Raw genomic sequence first — 23989 nt, 5'->3', positions numbered from 1 at the left:
TGGATACACTATTCTAATTAGGGAATTACAATTGGTATGTGGATATACTTGCACACACACACACACACACACACACACTCACACACACACACACACACACACACACACACACACACACTCCACCACCTCCACCGTCGTCTTGAGACCAAAGCCATCTAAAAACAGTTAAAGCAAACTTGACCAAATGTAAAATAAAATATAAAGATTAAAAACACGATGCAAAAAAACAAAACGCGATTTAGGCCTACTGTAACACAGTTTACCAAAATGGATAATATGGTCTCCAGGGGAGGCAATCACCTTGCTGCAATTCAAAATACAACATACAGCAGTTGTTTCCCTTTGTCAGTATTGATTTGTTTTCTTCATCGCAAAATTCTGCCAGGAATGGTGACATTATCTAAAACCCGAATCGGAACTGTGTGCATAGCTTTTTGGGCGATTGCAGACACTTTCGTGGCCTATTAAGCCTTCAGCCTCTGACGATATATAGAATCAGCAACAAGTTGTTATTTTCTTATTTTACGTCATTGGACACTCAGAGCCTGCAGCACAACCATTGCCAAAACCGGGTATTTGCTTCAAACGTCATGGTCAAACATTTTACCTGAAGAACAATTGACCACTTGAACTCCATGGGGATAAGCTGGGCTCAAGGACATACATTATTCATTTTTACACCCCCGGTATAGGGGTGTGTATAGGTTTCACTCGATGTGTTTGTGTGTTTGTGGCGGTATTTGTGTGTTTGTGTTCGCAAGTAGATCTCAAGAATGAACGGACCGATCGTCACCAAACTTGGTGAACAGGTTCTATACATTCCTGAGACGGTCCTTACAAAAATTGGGACCAGTCAAACACACGGTTAGGGAGTTATTGGTGGATTAAAATTATACAACGACTTATAGACGGACACCCCCGTTGGTCAAAGGGAAATAACCATTCTCACTGCCACCAACTGAGAAGGTTATTTCCCTTTGACGGGGGTGTTTTTCCTATCAGAGGAATTTCTTGTTGCTGTTAATTCTCTCCAGGAGCATGCACACCCAGTGTCTGTGGCAGATTTTGGCAGGCGTGGGAAAAGCATTGCCTGTGCATTTTTGTCGTGTATTTTGATTTGTATAAGTTCGAACTAATAGGATACGTATACTGATTTACTAGTTCATTGAACATATATCATACGTAGACTGATTTATTGGCTGATTGGACAAGTATAACGATTGTGTGTGAAAGTATATTTTGATTTGTATCAGTTCGAACTAATATGATACGTATACTGATGTATTAGCTGATTGAACAGACATCACACGTAGACTGAGTTATTAGTCTTTCGGATGAGACGAAAAACCGAGGTCCCTTCGTGTACACTACATTCGGGTGTGCACGTTAAAGATCCCACGATTGACAAAAAGGGTCTTTCCTGGCAAAATTGTATAGGCATAGATAAAAATGTCCACCAAAATACCCGTTTGACTTGGAATAATAGGCCGTAGGATATGCGCCGAAATGGCTGCGATCTGCTGGCAGATGTGAATGCGTGATGTATTGTGTAAAAAATTCCATCTCACACGTCATAAATAAATCCCTGCGCCTTGAATATGTGCGCGATATAAATTGCATAAAATAAAAATAAAACAATAAATCCCTGCGTTTGGAACTGTACCCACTGTAATAGTATGGTGTTAGGTGTTTATATTCGGAGGCTATCGTGGGGTCACACTCTCAGCCACATCAGTATAACATCAGACGACTGTCTATCACTAAGTTTATTCATTAAAGTATAGAGCACAAGATATAAGCAGCATACAGTAACAGAGCTGAGCACAGAGTGCAACTCATTAGCATAAGGATGCTGTGCTTGATGAAGTTTAGGGTGCACAATGTACTCTTATTTTAACTGATGATACCAGACCGTGGGAAGAGGTCTGAGAGATAACAGTGAGGAGAGACTGGGTGGTGGCACAGTTGATAGTACTACACCCACGGAATACGCGCGATATAAGCCTCATATTGATTGATTGATTGATTGGCTGATTGAACAAGCATAACGATTGTGTGTGAAAGCACGCTATTCTGTGAAACACCAACTTGTTATTTTCCGTTCCGGTCTGTCTTGCTCCAAGGGTCGCCTTTTGGTGAGAGTGTTGTGTGTCACACAGCCAATTACCACACCACGTGAGCATCATGGCGCCGTCTTGGAAGGGTATGCCAGTTCACATAGCACCTAATTTACATGCACCGAATCAAAAAACAAGAACAGTAGGTTGTTGGAACGTTTGTTATTGAAAAAACAAAACGTTGAATTCACAAATATATCGACCTGACGGTATTTATAGTGCACAGACAAACAACGAGTAACAAGAACTTAGCTTGATTCAATGTTTCGGCCGCTTGTTGGGAAAGTCCCAAGCGAATGAATAAATAATAAACATTCGATCAAGCTAAGTTTTTATTCTCTATACAACTCCTCTGTCCAATGTAATCTCGACTCATTCCGTCGAGCATGAAATGTTCGCAGATGACACACAACTATACAAATCAGAATCACCTGAAAACATTCCTAACCTCCTTCACTCTCTAAACATCTGTACTTCAACTGTTAAAACATGGATGTCAGAAAATAAACTCAAACTGAATGACGATAAGACCGAGGCGATGTGTTTCTCAAAATCCAAAAAAACTCACTCTCTTCCAAAAGCAGTAACACTCGGTGCTGTTAGCATTGATTTTGCAGATAAAGTCCGCGATCTTGGCGTCATTATTGACCGCGATCTGACTATGAAACAGCATGTCACCAAAACCTGCCAGGCCGCATACATTGAGTTGAAAAGGATTAGTTCAGTCCGCTCTTGTCTGACTGAAGAGGCCACCAAAACACTAATTTCTTCGTGTGTGCTATCTAGAAATCTGAATAGACTTTTGTAATTCAGTACTAATCGGTAGCCCCCAGACTATCATCCAACCACTGCAAAGGGTTCAACATTCAGCTGCAAGATTAATTTGTAAATCCTCCAAGAAGCAACCTTGTACTCCCCTTTTGAAATATCTGCACTGGCTTCCGGTCAATCAAAGAATTAAGTACAAAAGCTCGTGTCTCTGTTTTAAAATCATCACTGGTTCTGCACCTTCATATCTGTCTGAACTCGTAAACCTGTACGTCCCTTCCAGATCGCTGCGCTCTGCCGCTGACACTCGAATGTTCCGAATTCCAACAAAAAAAAGAAAAGTACATGGACAACGCGCATTTTCATTTGCTGCTGTTAAAACATGGAACTCCCTTCCTTATTCTGTCAGACATAGTCCATCCTATTCTTCTTTTAGATCAAATCTGAAAACGCACCTGTTCACACAGCATTTTCTAGACTAACCAGTAACTCCCAAACTGTCTGGTGACCCCTGCAGCAGCCAGTGATCTGGAAATCGTGTGCTGCTACTTTTTCTCTTTTCCTTGTGCAAACTGCAAATCGGTTTATCTAGTTAGATAAATGGATGTGCATAAGCACGAGCTTGGTTTTGTGATTATATCTGCGGCTTTTTTGTGTGTGTACGCCATGTATGCAGATTGTGTAGGTATATTAGTATTCATGTGTGAGTGCATGTGTATGTGTGTGTGTTGTATGTATGTGTGTGCGCCTGTCTGTATGCGTGTGTGTGTGTGTGTGTGCGTGTGTGTGTGTGTGTGTGTGTGTGTGTGTGTGTGTGTGTGAACGTGTGTCCGTGTGTATCTGTGCATGTGTGTGTTGATAGCATGTGTGTGTATGCGCACGCGTATGTGCGTGCGCACGCGTGGGTTTGTATTATTGTGACTGCATGGACTTCAACGATGAATTTGCTTTTGTACTCCTGTTCTTTTTGTGTCTTAATGCTGTATTTTGGTTTTGTACATGTGTATAGCAATGTCATTGTAAAGCGCTTAGAGCTTCTAGGTAAGCGCTCTATAAGTTTCCATTATTATTATTATTATTATTATTAAGTTCTTGTTACTCATTGTTTGTCTGTCAGAGGCGGACGAGGGGGGGGGGGTGCACAGGGTGCAGGTGCACCCCCCCTCCAGCAAAAAAATTAAAAAATAAAAAAAATTGGAAAGTTGATTCTATGACCATTTCTAAGTTCAAATGGCACCATTTTGCTTCTTATGGCCAAAATTTTTCCGGGGGGGCATGCCCCCGGACCCCCCTAGCAAATTCGGGCGCTTCGCGCCCATCACATTCACTTTCAATTCAAAGTGCACCCCCCTTACAAAGCAACTGTCTGTGCATTTAAAAAAAAACGTTGGAACGATATATTTGTGAATGTAACGTATTTTGTCAATAACAAACGTTCCAACAACCTACCTTTCTCGTTTTTTGATTCTGAATTTTGGAACGTTGGCAGTCTCTTTGTTTTTGGATTTACATACACAGTGTTTCGTTATTTCTGAGCAACTTTTTAGAGTGTACATGACATATCTATATATTATTAGATTCCTTAAATAATAAGATTTATTAAATTATGTAAGTGAAAATTCTTTTTTGATGAGCAAGCTTATTTATTTATTGTTCAGCTTCTATCCCGAAGTGCAACCCCAAAGTCCGGACTGAGTCAATGACTGCTTCACCAACATGTCAATCAATTTGGTTCAACAATTAGGTCGTCACAGTGCCTTAATTCTGACCTTCATTGAACACTTGGTAATTATGACGTCATCAAATACATTTATTGCAACACAAAAAATAGGCTAAAAATAAAATTATATATTAAGTTTTATGAACATTGGTACAGTAGTTTTTTGTGAATTACTACACACACACACACACACGCACACACGCACACATACACTCGCACACAAACACACACACACACACACACACACACACACACACACACACACACACTCACACACACACACACACACACACAAAGACAAACGCTCACACACACACACACACACACACACGCACACTAACACTAACCCCACACCCACTCTAACACTAACACAGATCCACAGTCACACACGCACGCACTAACTAACACATACACACACACAAACAGACATTTACACATAAGTCCATTTACAAAGATGGTCAGTCATAACGATGACAGACCTGACTTTTTTCTGCTTTGGTAAATATCACGTTTGTTTGTCGTCTCTGCTTATTCACATTTACACATATTGCTATTATGAGTTATTTCTAACATGCTGAATGTTGGCAAATGATTACAGATATGTCGAGAAAAAATATATTAAGCATGGGCCTTTAAGCCGAATGCTGATATCGTTTGCGAATTAAATGAGATTTTATTTACTGTTGATAAGGTGAACAAAGTCATTCAAGGCCTTGTTAAACGAAAAGCTACCAATCCTTGTTTTATCCACAAGATATTTGTGATAGCTGTGTTTGTCGTTATAGTATTAGTAGAACCTCTGAAGCAGCTGTTTAACGGGAGCCTCAGGGCTTGTATTTATCCCAGCTTGTGGACGTCTCATCTAACACCTGTTAACAAAGACTAACCAGCTAAATGTTGAAATTATCATCCATTAATATCCTTGTTAATCTGTGTCGGGAAGGTCACGGAGCGGTCTTTTTTTCCCCCTCTGCTTCTTTCTCTCTGTAAACTTGTAGGGCAAGGTTTTTTTTCAGTAACATACGCAACAACCAAAATCACTTACCCAACAACGGGCCTGAATCCTCGATAGCTCATGGGTAAAGAATGTACACATTGGGGATCTACTTTTTGCGGCTCAAAAGTTCAGAACACTCTAATGTACAAAATATACATTTCTGGAGCAAATAATATAACCATACCGCATTTAAACCACCAACTACAGGCTTGAATTCATGAATCTCAGTATACAACGCACATACTCAATAATGGAATCAGTACAAGTTTAAAGCCCGTCCTTGAGACCAGAGTCGGCTTCGCGAAGCTTCTTGAAGTCTTCAGAATAAAAACATGCAGCTACGGCGAAGCAGTTCGTCCCTTACTTGGCTTCGAACAATCTGCAGCTAGTATATTATGATGTTTTTGATTGCGAATTAAATGAGATTTTACTTACAGTTGATAAGGTGAACAAAGTCATTCAAGGCCTTGTTAAACGAAAAGCTACCAATCCTTGTTTTATCCACAAGATATTTGTGATAGCTGTGTTTGTCGTTACAGTATTAGCAGAACCTCTGAAGCAGCTGTTTAATGGGGGCCGCAGGGCTTGTATTTATCCCAGCTTGTGGACGACTCGTGTAACACCTGTTAACGAAGACAAGCCTGCTAAATGTTAAAATATTCATCCAACAATAACCTTGTTAATCTGTGTCTGAAAGGTTACGGAGCGGTTTGTTCAAATACAACGGAATAACTTAACACCTGCATAGTCAGGATTTATTGCTGGTGACTCCATTTGCCATCGGGGCTGAGGTTCACGGACCAGGCGAGCGCCGCCTCAACTTTCACAAAAAGCCGGATATACGTCATCAAAGAAATGTATTCAAAAAAAGAAAGAAACAAGTGTTGACCTTAACGGGGTCAAGAAGCCGCCCTTGGTAATATAGGGGTGGGACACGGAGACAGACAGACAGACAGACAGACAGACAGAGGGAGGGATACTTTTTTTTTTAATTAATAAATTATCAAAGAATATAAAGAATAAAAGTAATTAAATACGTTTTAGAAAAAAATAATTAAAAAGACATTAAATGAATGAATTAATAAAAATTAATAAAAAATTAAAATTGACCGAGCTCTTTACACGTGGTGACACTTTGAACGGTAGGAACAGTTGGGACAGGTGAATTCGGGCTGCATGTTCAAAATTGTAGCCATTCCCTGCCCGTTCCAAATGAACGGTTATGGAACTTTTAGTTACGTAGGCAACGGAACTCATGGATTGTTCATGGAACTGAACGCAATGGTAACGCAACGCTAGTGCTCTCACACACTGGGTTGTCATACCCGCATTCAACACATCCGTTCTAGCTTCCGTTCCCAGCTGTCCTGAAGACGGCTGCCACTATGGTCAGACGCTGCTTAAAGATGCCAAAAACGGCCGTTTGCGCACGGATGTCTGGAATGGGGGTATAAGCAAGGCAACGTTAACACGGTCAATATGCATAGTCAGCGATCACTACGGGCCAGCCATCATTGCTGCAACGAATCGTGAACTCCGATCAGTACAGTGTCCAAAGCAAGGGTATCACATGAAGCGCACACTGCATAATAAACTCATCAGAGTTCAAGTTGTTGGTCGCGATGGCAGGTAAGAGCCGGTCAACCACGTGCTATTGCTTCGCCTCGCTTTGAAAAGCTTGACCCCATGTCAAGGGCGCTTGCTGTGTCACACCGCTTACAAATCCTGACAGGAGTTTTCCGGAAATGTCTACCCTTAGTCAATTACTCCGCAACGCACTTTTTCCTGATTTTTGTAAGGACAATCACACCTTGTGTCTGGACTGCGGAGCCTTAATTACGCACACACGCACGCACACAAATACTCGATTACCAAACACACGCACGGACGCAAATACTCGAATACCAAACACACACGCACGGACACAAATACTCGAATACCAAACACACACACACGGACACAAATACTCGATTACCAAACACACACGCACGGACACAAATACTCGATTACCAAACACAAACAGAGGGACACAAATACTTCATTACCAAACACACACGCACGGGCACAAATACTCCATTACCAAACACAAACACACGGACCCAAATAATCAATTACCAAACACACACGGACACAAATACTCGATTACCAAACACAAACACAATCTCATATTTTCGCAAATGTTGACACCGCAGACACAACACTTAATACATTCTTGTCCATTTATGTATTGTAAGAATTCGCGCCAAAATGTTAAATTAGCTGTGCCACAGATTAATAAACAGTTAAACAAACAAATACCAAGTGTGTTATATAATGTTATTGTTTATCGATTAAAAAGGCACGCTCAAGCGTCTTCCCAAACTTAAAAAAAACAAAACGATCTCGTATTTCTCACCAAAAATGTGCCGGACCTCCTGTACGTATCTTCCCACGCCCCTGGTGTATGCACGCGAAAAAAACCAACACGTATGTGTATATAACCAGGCGCTTCTTTTGTTGGTGATACATGAACTTCACGATGACGATGAAAGCAAAAGCAGCAGTAATGGTGGTGGCAATGACGATGATGATGATTGGTTTGACTACGGCGAATAAGAGTGAAGTGCGTTCCGTTCGCCATAGTCGTAGATCACTGCCAGCGTGCACTGAAGGAAAAAGAGGTACGTAGACAGGAAGAAAAAAACTTTGTTTTTTCTCAATATGTTTACAAATTGTATGTTTGATATATGTTGGACATAAGCTTCAAAATGTACAATACTTCTTTCAAATTACCCTTATTCATATTTTAAATATATGTATATATGCAGTTGGATATGTGTCTGAATCGTGTAATAATATAAACACACATTAAATAAATAATGGCAGGTACGTGTACATAGATCAATGTTTCCCTGCATCAAACAAGGATCTACTTCAACACAATATGGACACACATACACAAACCATGCTATTTCAAATCATCGGTCTAAACACATATTATTTACTATTTCACATCACATATCAATAAACTTGCATCTCAGCGTAACTTCTCGTTCAAACACGACATTCAAATCATACTGTTTACCATATTTGAATTTGCTGATGGACATTTTTGCAATTAATATAATGGGGGTTATTTGCTTATTTTCAATTTGATTGTTTTCATTAACTTTATAACCAAATAGGACATCTTGTTCACCCAAAATAATGCTTTTGCCAATATGAATGAATATTGAAAGAAAGAAAACATGACAAAAGGGAATAAAATCAGAAAGATTATTATAAACAAAATATAAAAGAAAGACAGAGAGAAAGGAAGGAAGGAAGGAAGGAAGGAAGGAAGGAAGGAATGAAGGAAGGAAGGGAGGAAGGAAGGAAGGAAGGAAGGAAGGAAGGAAGGAAGGAAGGAAGGAAGGAAGGAAGGAAGGAAGGAAGGAAGGACGAAGCAAAGAAAGATGGCAAAAAATAGCACACCCAAAAGTAAGAAAGAAAGATTGCAACAAAAAAGAAATGCAAATAAGAAAGAAAGAAATGATGAAATAAAGACAGAAAGTAGATAGAAATAAACAAGGCGCGTGAGTGTGTGACAGTGCCGCCTCAACTTTCACAAAACGCCGAATAAGACGTTATCTAAGAATGTGTTATTTTGTTGTTAAAGTGTCCGGGGATATTCTTTGCAGAAATTCTTATGTTAAGTTTGAAAAGGGTCGCTCCAGTAGTTTTCTATGATTCGCTCTAGTTGACTAAATGTTAACATCAACAAAAAGCAGAAAGAAAGAAAACAAGTCGCGTGAGGCGAAATAACAACATTTAGTAAAGCTGTCGAACTCACAGATTGAAACTGAACGCAATGCTTTTTTCACCAAGACCACATACTCGTAGTTTCGTCAGTCCACCGCTCGTGGCAAAGGCAGTGAAATCGACAAGCCATGCAGAATAGTGCAGTAGTGGTTGCGCTGAGCAGGATCACACGCTTTTCTGTATGTCTATTCTTTTTAGCTTACTGTCACGTTTCAATATATCACTTAAGGTGATTATGAACCGGTTAATTACTACTAATTAACTAACCACACCACGATCCACTCTCGCAGTCATACAATTAAATAGAGTCAACAAAAGTATAAGTTTCAGACGCCTGTTTATGTATAAACTCTCCACCTCCCTCGAGCCTTCACTCAAAATATGTTCCTTTTACGTTCTCAACACGTAAAAAAACCAGTGTTCACTGACAAAATGCCAGTAGTATATAGAAAATTATAGTAACACGCTGAACCCGTGTAAATATAGTTAAATGCGAATGTTCTGTTCGAAAAGCTCTAGTTCGTGCAGGTGTCACACACCCCACGTTGTCACTACTCCAATGAAATCACAGATACGAAAAGACAACGGTGGTCAACGGGGTGCGTACGACATGGTGCACTTAGCTTTATCTCTGCTGCTGCTGCTTAGCCGGTATGCTGGTTAGTCGGTTCGCTGGTTAGCCGGTTCGCTGGTTAGCCGGTCCGCTGGTTAGCCGGTCCGCTGGTTAGCCGGTCCGCTGGTTAGCCGGTTCGCTGGTTAGCCGGTCCGCTGGTTAGCCGGTCTCCTGGTTAGCCGGTCTCCTGGTTAGCGTAGCTTCAACAGGTCCCGCCAAAGTCAGCCGTGCAGACGTTACAGGAACACGTAACGAAGCGAAGCGAAACGAACGGAGGCTGCAAACAGAAAGCATCGGTGCACCAAACATGTCAGCTACCCCTCACCCACCACCTTAAAACATGTCATCTTTAAATATCTCATCGAGCACGTGGGCCTGCACAAAACGGACTTTTTACAACAACAAAACAGTCATTTTCCGTCCTTCTCTCCCTATCTGCAAAAACCATATACAGATTAGTATTTTAGCGTCACAGAGAGTAAATTATGCGCTAACCTGGAAAGAACAACAGAGAGTATTTCATTCCACAACACAGACTCATCAACAGCGTTAAATAATGATTTATTACCTCAAAAGCCTATGATTGTACTCTCAATGGAAGCAAAGTCCGCTTCCTCCCTGGAACAGCCTCTGTTCGTCAACAGTGACCAAAAACGTCCAGAACCCCTTGTCGAATCCTTATGCGAAAGCCATCGCCGACGAAGGAAAGTTGACGACTTGTCCTCAGCAAAATACGTGGCAGAGAAAAGGAATAACTTGTGGAAGTTCCCCTAGAGTGCCGAATATAATACTCGGTGAAAAACCATCATACTCTAGAAACTGTGTATTAGATCCTTCCCCTTCTGCCGCTGGGTGTCAAGTGTGTCGTCCTTTGAGTCTCTGTCAGACAACCTAGCCAAATACACGTGACTGACCTTGTCACAAAAACCAGTCCAGCTATACACAATTCTGCCTCCCCAAGCAGAAAAAAGACACGAGAAACTCGATCCGCGAAAATCCCGTGCGCGCTGTCAGCGAAAAACCGTCAGCCCTATGATAGCAGAAACCCGCACTGTGAAACACGTGCGTTTCAAAACATCCGTGCTCGTTGAGCACTGTCAGCAAACTCTGCTGTGTCCAATATCACGCACAGGCGCTTTCTATCATAACCGACCAAGAACAGGCACTCCACTGAGTGACACTTTCTTGGTCTCTGTCACCCGATCGTGACACACCTCCCCTCTTCAAGACGAAACCTCGGTTTCGCTCACAGTCATGTTCTCCTCTCCAGCCCGAGAGAGAAAGTCAGCTCCAACATTGTTGGCGCCCGGAATGACGCGTACCGTGAATTGGTACGGTTGGAGAATCAACGCCCAGCGCATAAGTCTGGCGTTTGCCAACCTTGCAACCTGAAGATATTGCAGAGGTTGATGGTCCGTCTCCAGACAGAAAGGTCGTCATCAAGAACGAGCAACCCCTCGTTTCACCCCTGATGACTGCAACCTTCTCTGTCTTCTTGTCTTTGTTCTTCTGGTCTTTGTTCTTCTCCCCGTAGGCTGTCCTCTCTATGTAGGCGCGCAGCAGGTTGGCGTGGTACAGGCGTGCTTTCCCGTGCATCATGATCCTGTAGTCGTTCTGGCCCACCCTCGCTGTCACCTCAAAAGGTCCTTGCCACTGCAGTTGTAGCTTGTTGTGTTTGACAGGTAGAAGTAGCAACACCCGTTCTCCAATCTTGAAGCTGCGCGGCCGTGCCTTGCGGTCGAATCCTCGCGCGTAACGCTGTGCTGCTCTTCCCAGGTTCTCTTGAGCCAGTTTGCAGGTCTCTTCAATCCTGTTCCTGAGTTCTACAATGTAGGTCGCTGTCGTCTGCACCTCCTCGTCAGCTTCTTCGTCTGTCCAAGCCTGACGCAGGATAGCCATGGGACCGCGTACCTGTCTGCCGTACAACAACTCAAATGGGGAAAAGCCCAAGCTCTCCTGAGGAACCTCGCGGTATGCAAAAAGCAATGCTGGGATGTACCTGTCCCACGTGCGTGGTTTCTCCTGAGCTAGTTTCCTCAGCATGGTCTTCAAGGTGCCATTGAACCTTTCCACCAGTCCGTTGCACTGAGCATGGTAAGGAGTGGTGAAGTGCTGCTCCAGTGATAGCAGTCGTGCTGCCTCCGCCATCACTCCTCCCGTGAACTGCGTGCCTCTGTCGGTGAGTACCTCTGATGGAATTCCCAGCCGGGACCACATAGTAACCAGAGCCTCAGCTACTCGCGTGGCTTCAATCGATTTCAGAGGGATCGCCTCTGGGTATCGAGTAGCGTAGTCCACCATGGTCAAAATGTATCTGTTTCCGTCCTCAGACGCAGGCAAGATGGGCCCAATGATGTCCACTGCCACCCGACGAAAGGGTTCGTCGATGAGCGGCATCTTCTCTAAGGGGACCTTCCTCACCCTTCCTTTGGCAACCACCTTCTGGCACTTATCGCAGGACGCACAGAAACGTCGGACATCCGTGCAGATGCCTGGCCAGTAAAAGTGGCGCCAGACACGATCCGTGGTCTTCTTGGTGCCAAGATGACCTCCCAGAATCGAGTCGTGTGCCGTTGCCATGACACCCTCGCGAAACTCGCGAGGCACGACAACCTGTTTGAATGCACCTTCCTTGTTGCTGAACTCACGGTAGAGCAACTTCTTGTCCCTGAGGAACCTTGACCTCCCATGCTTCCCGCTCAGCTTCACCTTCCCCGACTTCGCGTGCTCCCGAGGAGTAGCTAAGGTCGGGTCAGAATCCTGAGCCTTCGCGAGAAGCGCGGGGGTCACGTTCCCCAGGGCAGCTCGTGCAGCAGGTAGGGGTTTGAGAGGTTTGTCCTCTCGCTCCGCCTGTGCCCGCGTGAGCACTGAAATGACGTCGGGAGACCGATAAACGGGAACCTCCCTGGTGACGCCGTCCACAAACTGAACCCGGTTTCCAATGAGCAGGTCGCATGGAGGATCGTCCATGACGACGGCCACAATGGTCCCCGTGAACAACGGTGTTACGACCTTGATCACTGCCGTGTTCAAGTCGTAAGCGTGAGATGCCTCGGCCATTCTCACTCTGATGCTGTCTCCTGTGTAGGCCATAGCTGGAACTAGACTCGCCCGAACCACTATCATGTCTGCCCCTGTGTCCCGCAGACCTTCGCCCTTCACTCCGTTAACGTAGACGTTGCAGTGGGGCTGGAAATGTTTCCTGGAGCACGGAACGCAGAGTTGTGGAATGGTGCATGAGCTCGTGACGTCCCTTAACTCCTCGCTGCCAACAAAGTGTACGCCCTTCTGGTCAGCCTGTCTCCTGTGGCAGTCCTTCTTCACGTGGCCCCGCTTGTTGCAGTAATAACACTGGATGTCAGTTCTGGAACTTGATCCTTTGTGTCCCTGATCGTCCTTCCCGTCCTTGGGTCCTGAAGAACCTGAATTTCCCGATTTTCCCGGCCGTGAGCCTGAAGATTTGCCGGAGATCGCCTGGGCGTCCTCGTGTACTCTGATCCAGTCGGCTGCCTCCTGAGTAGTCTTTGGCTGGTGTTCCTGCACGAAGGTCACCACCTCAGGTCGCAGGCTGGACATCAGTTGTTCCATGACTATGAGGTCGGCAAGGTCGTCGACGGTCCAGTTCTTCTCGGCCATCTCCACCCAGCGCCGCAGGTAGAGATTAAGGCGTGCCACAAACTGATGGCTCAGCTCGCCGCTCAGCCTCTTGCTGTTACGCAGACGTCGTCTGTAGGCTTCCGCAGTCAGGTTGAAGCGCTGGAGTAACGCCTTCTTTAGTGCCTGATAGTCTCTCGCCTCGTCGTCATCCAAAGCGTTGTAGAGCTGCAAAGCGCGTCCTTTTAAGCAGGTGCTAAGGCGGCTAGCCCACGTGGCCTCTTCCCACTTCTGGTCAGATGCAATGCGCTCAAACCGGCGTAAAAAGTCGTCGAGCTCGTCCTTGTCATCGTCGAACGTCGGCAGTCTCGTTCGGTCGGCAACAAACGTCGGCGCGCTAGCCTGAGTAAGCGTACCCTTCTCGGCCTGTAGCCTAGCTAGCTCTAGCTGGTGATCGCGATCCGCCTGTTCCTTCCGGTCTAGTCTGTCACGTTCGTCTTTCTTTTCCTGTCTGTCAAGTTCGGCCTGTCGTTCGGACTGTCGTTCCTGTCTCTCAAGCTCGTCTTTCTTATCCTGTCGGTCACGTTCGGCCTGTCGTTCCCTTTCTTGTCTGTCAAGTTCGTCTTTCTCTTTCTTGTCCTGTCGGTCACGTTCGGCCTGTCGTTCAGCCTGTCGTTCCCTTTCTTGTCTGTCTCGTTCATCTTTCTCTTTCCGTTCTTGTCTGTCACGTTCGTCTTGTCGTTCCTGTCTCTCACGTTCGGCCTGTCGTTCTTGTCTGTCAAGCTCTTCTTTTCTCGTCTGTCGCTCTATGTCTTCCTTACGTTCTAACTCCTTGCGCTTAAGCAAACTACGCGCTCTAACGCGTGCGTCTCGCTCTGTCTGTTCCTCGCTACCAGGAGTCTCAAAAGTTAATCTCTTCGTAGGAGATCCCCCTGTAGCCATGGTTAGTTTAGCAAAGCTTTATCACAAAAGTAAGTCTAACGCAGCTATAGCTAGAACACGCGGTGATGAAAGCGATGGATACAAAAATCCAGCAACCAGAAAATGCAGAAGAAAAATCCAAACAGTGTAGAACAAAACGCGTAGCCTACTTTATGGCTGCTTTTTGCGGTGAAACAAAGTGTTTCCCACAGCCGTGGCCTACTTTATCGGCTGCTTTTTGCGGTGAAACAGAGTGTCTCCCACAGCCTTGGTTAGGACAGAAGTCCTCGGACCCTTCCCCCCCAAAATTCCAACAAAGTCAAAATATGGAGAAAAATCCAAGTAAAACAAGACGGTAGAAATGTAACCTGTTACAGAATACGAAACAACAATGTAGAGAAAACTGAGTAAAACGAATAACAAATCCGCTAACCCCGCTCAGCTCTCTGCAACGGAAAACTCTGAACGTACAACAACAAAGATTCACAAACAAAGGAAAGGGAGGTAATCACAGTTAGCGCATACAATAACTCACAAATTACAATTTACATTCCCTGCAAGATGTGAATCGCTTAAGGTGTGGTATATGATCAAAACTATACAAAAAAGGTAGCACCAAGCAGAAAATAAGTCGAGCACTGACGAGATTATCTGCTCTTAGTTATCCTTAATTGGTGGGTCTTTATCAGTTGGAAATTAACTGAGTAAATCCCGGCTTGGCCCCCATGTGTCACGTTTCAATATATCACTTAAGGTGATTATGAACCGGTTAATTACTACTAATTAACTAACCACACCACGATCCACTCTCGCAGTCATACAATTAAATAGAGTCAACAAAAGTATAAGTTTCAGACGCCTGTTTATGTATAAACTCTCCACCTCCCTCGAGCCTTCACTCAAAATATGTTCCTTTTACGTTCTCAACACGTAAAAAAACCAGTGTTCACTGACAAAATGCCAGTAGTATATAGAAAATTATAGTAACACGCTGAACCCGTGTAAATATAGTTAAATGCGAATGTTCTGTTCGAAAAGCTCTAGTTCGTGCAGGTGTCACACACCCCACGTTGTCACTACTCCAATGAAATCACAGATACGAAAAGACAACGGTGGTCAACGGGGTGCGTACGACATGGTGCACTTAGCTTTATCTCTGCTGCTGCTGCTTAGCCGGTATGCTGGTTAGTCGGTTCGCTGGTTAGCCGGTTCGCTGGTTAGCCGGTCCGCTGGTTAGCCGGTCCGCTGGTTAGCCGGTCCGCTGGTTAGCCGGTTCGCTGGTTAGCCGGTCCTCTGGTTAGCCGGTCTCCTGGTTAGCCGGTCTCCTGGTTAGCGTAGCTTCAACAGGTCCCGCCAAAGTCAGCCGTGCAGACGTTACAGGAACACGTAACGAAGCGAAGCGAAACGAACGGAGGCTGCAAACAGAAAGCATCGGTGCACCAAACATGTCAGCTACCCCTCACCCACCACCTTAAAACATGTCATCTTTAAATATCTCATCGAGCACGTGGGCCTGCACAAAACGGACTTTTTACAACAACAAAACAGTCATTTTCCGTCCTTCTCTCCCTATCTGCAAAAACCATATACAGATTAGTATTTTAGCGTCACAGAGAGTAAATTATGCGCTAACCTGGAAAGAACAACAGAGAGTATTTCATTCCACAACACAGACTCATCAACAGCGTTAAATAATGATTTATTACCTCAAAAGCCTATGATTGTACTCTCAATGGAAGCAAAGTCCGCTTCCTCCCTGGAACAGCCTCTGTTCGTCAACAGTGACCAAAAACGTCCAGAACCCCTTGTCGAATCCTTATGCGAAAGCCATCGCCGACGAAGGAAAGTTGACGACTTGTCCTCAGCAAAATACGTGGCAGAGAAAAGGAATAACTTGTGGAAGTTCCCCTAGAGTGCCGAATATAATACTCGGTGAAAAACCATCATACTCTAGAAACTGTGTATTAGATCCTTCCCCTTCTGCCGCTGGGTGTCAAGTGTGTCGTCCTTTGAGTCTCTGTCAGACAACCTAGCCAAATACACGTGACTGACCTTGTCACAAAAACCAGTCCAGATATACACAATTCTGCCTCCCCAAGCAGAAAAAAGACACGAGAAACTCGATCCGCGAAAATCCCGTGCGCGCTGTCAGCGAAAAACCGTCAGCCCTATGATAGCAGAAACCCGCACTGTGAAACACGTGCGCTACAAAACATCCGTGCTGATTGAGCACTGTCAGCAAACTCTGCTGTGTCCAATATCACGCACAGGCGCTTTCTATCATAACCGACCAAGAACAGGCACTCCACTGAGTGACACTTTCTTGGTCTCTGTCACCCGATCGTGACACTTACTGAGTTTGTTTTTAATCCAAACATATCATATCTATATACTTTTGGAATCAGGGACTGACAAGAAATAAGATACAATTGTTTTTAAATCGATTTCGGAAAAATAATTTTAATCATAATTTTCATATTTTTAATTTTCAGAGCTTGTTTGTAATCCAAATAGAACATATTTTATATGTTTTTGGAATCAGAAAATGACAAAGAATAAGATGAAATTATTTTGGGATCGTTTAAAAATAAATAAATAATAATTACAAGTTTCCGATTTTTTAATGACCAAACTCATTCATTAGTTTTAAGCCACCAAGCTGAAATGCAATATGAAAGTCCGGCCTTTGTCGAAAATTGCTTTGCCAAAATTGCAATCAATTCTATAGAAAAATGAGGGTGTGACAGTGCCGCCTCAACTTTTACAAAAAGCCGGATATGACGTCATCAAAGGTATTAATCGAAAAATGAGAAACAAAATCCGGGGATATCATTCCCAGAAACTCTCATGTCAAAGTTCATAAAGATAGGTCCAGTAGTTTAGTCTGAATCGCTCTACACACACACACGCACAGACAGACAGATGCACACACACATACACCACGACCCTCGTCTCGATTCCCCCTCTAGAACTCAGAACTCAGAACTCAGAACTCATTTAATTGTCATAAAAACACAGTAAAGGGTTTATCAGACACGAAGTGGATATTTGTAAAGATAAGAAGAAATATCGTCCATGGAGCAGTGATTACAACATTGTTATGTATCTGTAGTTATGTCATTATTGCGTATAATCATGCAGTTGTATACAAATTCAGCAAGTTGTTGCTGTATCGGTACGTCTTGCATCGCCATCAGCTGACTCGGATTTCGAGCATTAACACGTGCATGTTCCATAAGCTGCAAGCGTAGATCATGAAATCTTGTACAACTATCCAGGAAATGGAGCTCGTCTTCAATCACGCCACACACGGTGCACTTTCTATCCTCTCTGGGTGTGTTTGTGTATCTCCCCCTTTCGATTTTTAAATCGTGAGCGCTAATACGCAATCTACACAGTGCTTTTCTGTGTTTGGGGTTGGTTACACATGTCAAGTATGCTTCACAGTCGTAATCGCCGTCAGTAATTGTGTTGTAGTATTGCAGTTTTGAGCCCTCAGTCTTCTTTCCTTGCCAAAATCGTACGTATTCGTATTCTAGTCCTCGTCGTAGAGTTTTCATCAGCGCATTCTTTTGGACTGCTGACTGAAGTATCCAGTTATGGTCCAGTCCGAGGTTACCTATGATTGCTCGAATGAAATGTATCCATTGCGGTGAGCTGTCTTGTGGTCTGTCGATCATGTCAGCGTAAGCCTGTCGTAAATATGAATTTTCTTCTGACTCAACGATGTGGGTCCAGAAGTTTATTGTTTGTTCAATTAGTTTTATACCCACTGTTAGGAAACGCTACCGTTGCTGAGCTTTGGTTCAGTTTTGTGTGTTGCATGTAGTTGACTTATTTGTACTTTGTGGGAAAGTACCGATATTATATTTTGTAAACACAATATTTATGCTTGGACGAGAATGCAGGTGAACTTTCTAGTCCTGTCAAAACAAGTTGTTTACCATGCTGTTTTAGTCGTGAGTTCGTGGCGTTCGTTCGGATTAAGTGTGTCGGCGCTTTTGATGTACGTCATAAGAGAATGTCGCTAGTTTAGTCCATGCACGGCTCGTATAATGTAGTTGTATCGTGTTCGGTCTGGAATATTCTCGAGATTGAGTATTTACTATATATGCCAGCGCGATTTGAATGTTAAAAAAGCTTCTATTTGAGTTCTGCTACGTTGTGCAGTTGTATGTATTGAATGCTGAATAAATCCTCGAACTCAATTTGACGAGTTGTTTTCTGCTGCTGCGAAGACGGGCGACGTAGAATAAAAGAACACAACTATACGACGTTTGAGAACTTGTGGCAATCTCAAGTGTCGTGTAACAATTGGGGGCCAAGCCAAGGATCTACGTTTAACGCCAAGGGTTTTCCAGCAACAAGGACCAGTGTCAAGACAGTCACAGGAGGTAGCCATCAATCGGGTGTATCCTGAGGGATCAGTATTGAGACTACGGAACCGTGGATTCGGTGTGACTGTGGGAAGAGTTTGGTAATCGCCGCAGCTCGATACGGTGAGCGACGCCGGAGTGTATCGGGATTACAGAGGTTAGCTGCCGTTTGGACGAGACGGACTTCGTCGCGGAGCTAGTGCATTAATACTACGAAATACGACTGAGGTACGTCGTGTACGTATCGTGAGCAGAGTGCGCCGTCACGTTAGACGAGGAGGGTGGCAGCCTGCGTCTACGAAGGTGAACAGCGACGAGAGAAGCATCGGAGGTGCAGTAGAGACTGTGTTCTTTTAGAAGACTACATTCGTCTACGTTCGTGGCTGTGAAAGAATACAGACGAACGCACCGGAAAAGACCAGAATGGCTGAGTTCTGGGGAAAAGGAATTGAACTGGGACTAAAAGGCAAGCAGTTGACGGAGTTCGTCGAGTCCCAGACACGACTGCTGGCGCAGCGTGAAGAAAGACAAGCGCAGCGTGAGCGAGAAGAAAAAGAAAGACAAGCGCAGCGTGAGCGAGAAGAAAAAGAAAGACAAGCGCATCGTGAAGAAAGACAAGCGCAGCGTGAGCGTGAAGAACGACAAGCGCAGCGTGAGCGTGAAGAAAGAGAAAGAGAAGCACAGCGTGAAGAAAGGAAAATGGAGCTGAAACGCGTAGAGCTCCAGATAGAAATGGAGACCAAGCGCTTAGAGCTTCAGACAGAAATGGTGCGTGTTCAAAATGAGCACGAGGCACCACGCCAAAGAGATAACCAGCAGCAAATGTTACACAGGGCACCGAAACTTCCAGCATTCGCTGACGGGAAGGACCAGATCGACTGCTACCTTGCAAGATTCGAGAGGTTCGCTGAGAGTGCTAGATGGCAGCGCGACGACTGGGCGATTCTACTCAGCGCACATTTGACTGGGGCAGCACTTGAGGTCTACGCTAGACTCTCAAACGATGACGCCAGAGACTATAATGTACTGAAGGAAGCTCTGTTGCGTTGCTACAACTTCACTGAAAGGGGCTACCGTCAACGCTTCCGCGAATGCCAGCCATTGTCTGGAGAGACACCGAGCCAGTTTGTGGAGCGCCTGTCGTCATACCTGCAGAAGTGGGTGGAGTTATCAGGTAAAGAGCAGTCATACGAGAGTCTGCGGGACTTGATCGTAAAGGAGCAGTTCCTTAATGCCTGCCCGAAGGACCTGGCGACCCGCTTGGAAGAGCAAAAACTGCGGGGTTTGAAGGACATTACTGATGCTGCTGAGCGTTATCTCATTGCTCATGGAAGGACCCTGGGGACGTCAAAGTCATCGAAACCTTTCCAGAAGAGCGGGAACCAGGGAAACCAACCTGCCAAGGGACAAACTGAGTCCGCACCATCATCCAATGAAGGGCAGAACATAACGTGTTTCCATTGCAATGCCAAGGGTCACCGAGTCGCCAACTGTCCCCAAAAGAAAAATAACGGACATGTCAATGACAAAGCGCAAGAACATCGACGGAGATATTACGACAACAAGAGGCAAACGAGTGGCTCGAACCAACAAGTATGTGCGAGCAGCGTCATACTTCCAAGGGCTGTCGAGCAAGTGGCTACACCATCGGACGTGGAAGAATGTATATCTGATGGCCAGCTTCTACTCGCCAATGGCAGGTCAATCTCTGTCGTCGCCAGCGCAGCTGTGTCAGTGTCGAACATGCCCGTGTCGAAGGGATTTGTTGAGAAGCAGGAAGTGACTGTTCTCAGAGATTCGGGCTGCAATGGAGTCATTGTCAAAGAGGATCTGGTGCCAACAGAGAAGTTCACTGGTGACTTCAAGTGGACGCTCATGGCTGACAGCAAATGCGTGAAGGCACCAGTGGTAAAAATCCAGATCGATACTCCATACTTCACCGGAGAAGTTGAGGCCGTCTGCCTGAAGAAGCCCTTGTACGATCTACTAATTGGGAATATTGGGGGTGCGAGACGTCCTGATGACCCTGATTTCGAATGGAGAATGGGCTCAGCTCAGCCTGCTGCTGAGGAGGAAGACCCACTGCCATTCGCGAATGAAGATATCAGCGAACTGTTACGAGATGACAGAGAAACTGTGCATCGCCGCGACCAGCCGCAGGTTGTAAGCGCTGTGACGACCAGAGCCCAGGCGAAGAAGGACAAAACAACTACGCCACTCAGGGTCATCAACAGCTCTGCAACTGCTATCGTGGACAGGGATCAGCTGATTCAGCTACAGGAAGCTGATTCGACCTTAACAAAGTACAGGAGTCGTCCTGTCAAGGAGATGACTAAGGGCGAAGGCACTGTGCAATTTGAAGTGAAGGCCAAGATTCTGTACAGAGTGTTCCAGCACGCGAGAGTCAACGGTGGGAAGCCATTACGTCAAGTTCTGGTGCCTCAACCACTTAGGCGCCAGGTGATGGAGGTGGCCCACGACTCTATTATGGGAGGTCACCTGGGGGTCAAGAAGACATCGGACAGAATCCAGGCTGCGTTTTACTGGCCAGGACTGCATGCGGATGTGACTCGATTCTGCCGATCGTGCGATATTTGCCAGAAAACCATACCTCGAGGAAGGGTCCCGAAAGTGCCGTTGCAGAAGATGCCTTTGATCGACCGACCTTTCAAGAGGGTGGCCATTGACCTCATCGGCGAGATCAAACCGCCAAGTGAAGCGGGTCATCGTTGGGTACTGACCCTGGTAGACTATGCAACCAGGTACCCAGAAGCCGTGCCTCTGAAGAAAATTGACACCGAGACTGTTGCCGAGGCACTTGTGGACATTTTCAGCAGAATTGGGGTTCCTGAAGAGATCCTCACAGACCTGGGGACACAGTTTGTCTCTGAATGCATGGAAGAGGTCAACAGGCTGCTGAGCATTCGTCACTTGACTACGACACCCTATCACCCGATGTGCAATGGGCTGGTAGAAAAATTCAATGCGACGCTGAAGTCCACGCTGAAGAAACTATGCAGTGAGCAGCCAAGGCAGTGGCATCGCTACATCAATGCCTTGCTATTTGCATACAGGGAGGTGCCACAAGAGTCCACTGGATTCTCCCCGTTCGAGCTGATGTACGGGCGGACCGTGAGAGGCCCGATGCAGATACTAAAGGAATTGTGGACGAAAGATGTGGACACTCCTGAAGTGAAGAACAGTTATCAGTACGTGTTCGAGTTGCGAGAGAAACTGGAGGAGACTCTCGAGATTGCGAGAGAAAACTTGAGAAAGTCTCAGGATAGTGGAAAGCACTACTACGACCGCAAAGCCGTAAACAGGAAGTTTACACCAGGTAACAAAGTGCTGATACTGCTTCCCACTGATCACAACAAACTACTGATGCAGTGGAAAGGCCCATACGAGGTTGAGGCCGTGGTAGGGATCAACGACTACAAGGTGAATGTCGGCAAGAAGTCCAAGATCTACCACGCTAACCTCCTGAAACTGTATGTGGAGAGACCTCCGGAAGCAGTACAGGTCGCAGCAAGTGTGGAAGAACCAGCCGAACTAGACGAGTTCGACGGTGAGGAACTACTGGAGTTGGGAGACCTCCACAAGAAAGAGGGAGTGGATGACGTCAAGCTAGGACCTGACCTGACAAAAGATCAGCAGAAGGAGCTGCATGATTTTATGGGCGACTTCACCCATAGGTTCTGTGATGTTCCAGGCTCTACGTCCTTGGTCGAACATGAAGTCCACCTCACATCTGACGTTCCTGTTCGCTCAAAACCATACCCTATCCCGTTTCAGGCTCGGGAATCCTTGAAGAAGGACATCGACAGCATGTTGAAGATGGGGGTCATCCGTGAGTCATCATCCCCTTACTCATCTCCCGTTGTTGTTGTCAAGAAGAAAGACGGCACAAACAGGGTATGCATTGACTTCAGGAAAGTGAATAAGATCACCGTGTTTGACCCTGAACCAATGCCGACGGCGGCTGATCTGTTCCGACGGTTGACTGGCAGTAAGATCTTCTCAAAGATCGATCTCAGCAAGGGATATTGGCAGATTCCTGTGCGCGAAGAGGACATACCAAAGACCGCCTTTGCAACTCCAGACGGAACGTATGAGTGCCTGCGGATGCCTTTTGGCATGGTGAACAGTGGTGCTACCCTGAAGAGGGGAATGCGAAAAATGCTCAAAGGAATGAAGAATGTTGTGTACTACTGGGATGATCTGCTAGTCCACACGGAGACCTTTGCGGAGCATCTGGAGACTTTGAGGGAACTGTTTTCCCGCCTGACAAAAGCTAATCTGACCGTGAGACCCAGCAAATGCATTTTGGGGACCGACAACGTTGACTTTATAGGTCATTCACTCAGCGAAGGAAGGTCAAAAGGGGCTTTTGTTGGAAAACGTCACCAAGATCCTCAATGCGCCACGTCCTGAAACCAAGAAGCAGGTGCGATCCTTCCTTGGATTGGCTGGGTACTACAGAGAGTTCATTCCAAACTTCGCCGCCATAACGGCGCCTTTGTCGGACATGACCCGAAAAGGATGCCCCAACCGAATACTCTGGGGACCAGCTCAGGAGAAGGCATACCAGACCGTGCGCGACCTGATGTCACGAGACCCGGTGCTACGCCTTCCTGATACTGCCAAAGAGTTCATCTTGCGTACAGACGCATCGGACGAAGGGATCGGCGCCATGCTGATGCAAGAACATGGAGGTAAACCGTTTCCGGTCAGCTATGCCAGCAAGAAGCTGTCAGGAGCCGAGAAGAACTACTCGACCATGGAGAAAGAGTGTTTAGCCATCGTGTGGGGAATCAAGAAATTTGAACTCTACCTCCAAGGGGTGAAATTCGTGCTTCAGACTGATCACAAACCCCTCACCTACCTGAACTCTGCAAAGTTTGTAAATAATCGTATCATGAGGTGGGTGATGTACTTGCAGAACTTTGATATGCGAGTGGAATCGATCAAGGGTTCAGACAATGTTGGAGCAGATTTTCTCAGCCGAGTATGTGAGTAAAACTGTGTTCATTCTCCAACAGACTAATGTACATACCTGGATTTCAATCTGTTATGTATACATAATATGTGTACAGGTAGCGT

The 23989-nt window shown here is 45.4% G+C and overlaps 1 long non-coding RNA gene across 1 annotated transcript in view; it reads left to right on the top strand.

Annotated features, from left to right (window-relative positions):
• The first annotated feature begins 8066 nt into the window (after nt 1–8066).
• The window catches only part of LOC138979455 (uncharacterized), a 34983-nt gene continuing 19060 nt past the window's right edge, over nt 8067–23989 (top strand). Inside the window, exon 1 of the long non-coding RNA XR_011460038.1 lies at nt 8067–8262. This is a non-coding gene — a long non-coding RNA (uncharacterized lncRNA). The remainder of the gene's footprint in view (nt 8263–23989) is intronic.

Source organism: Littorina saxatilis, linkage group LG11 (genome assembly GCF_037325665.1).
Source record: "Littorina saxatilis isolate snail1 linkage group LG11, US_GU_Lsax_2.0, whole genome shotgun sequence".
In the NCBI taxonomy this organism is placed as follows: Eukaryota; Metazoa; Mollusca; class Gastropoda; order Littorinimorpha; family Littorinidae; genus Littorina; species Littorina saxatilis.
Note: the sequence above shows the minus strand (reverse complement) of the source record. Positions and strands in the feature narration are given on the sequence as shown.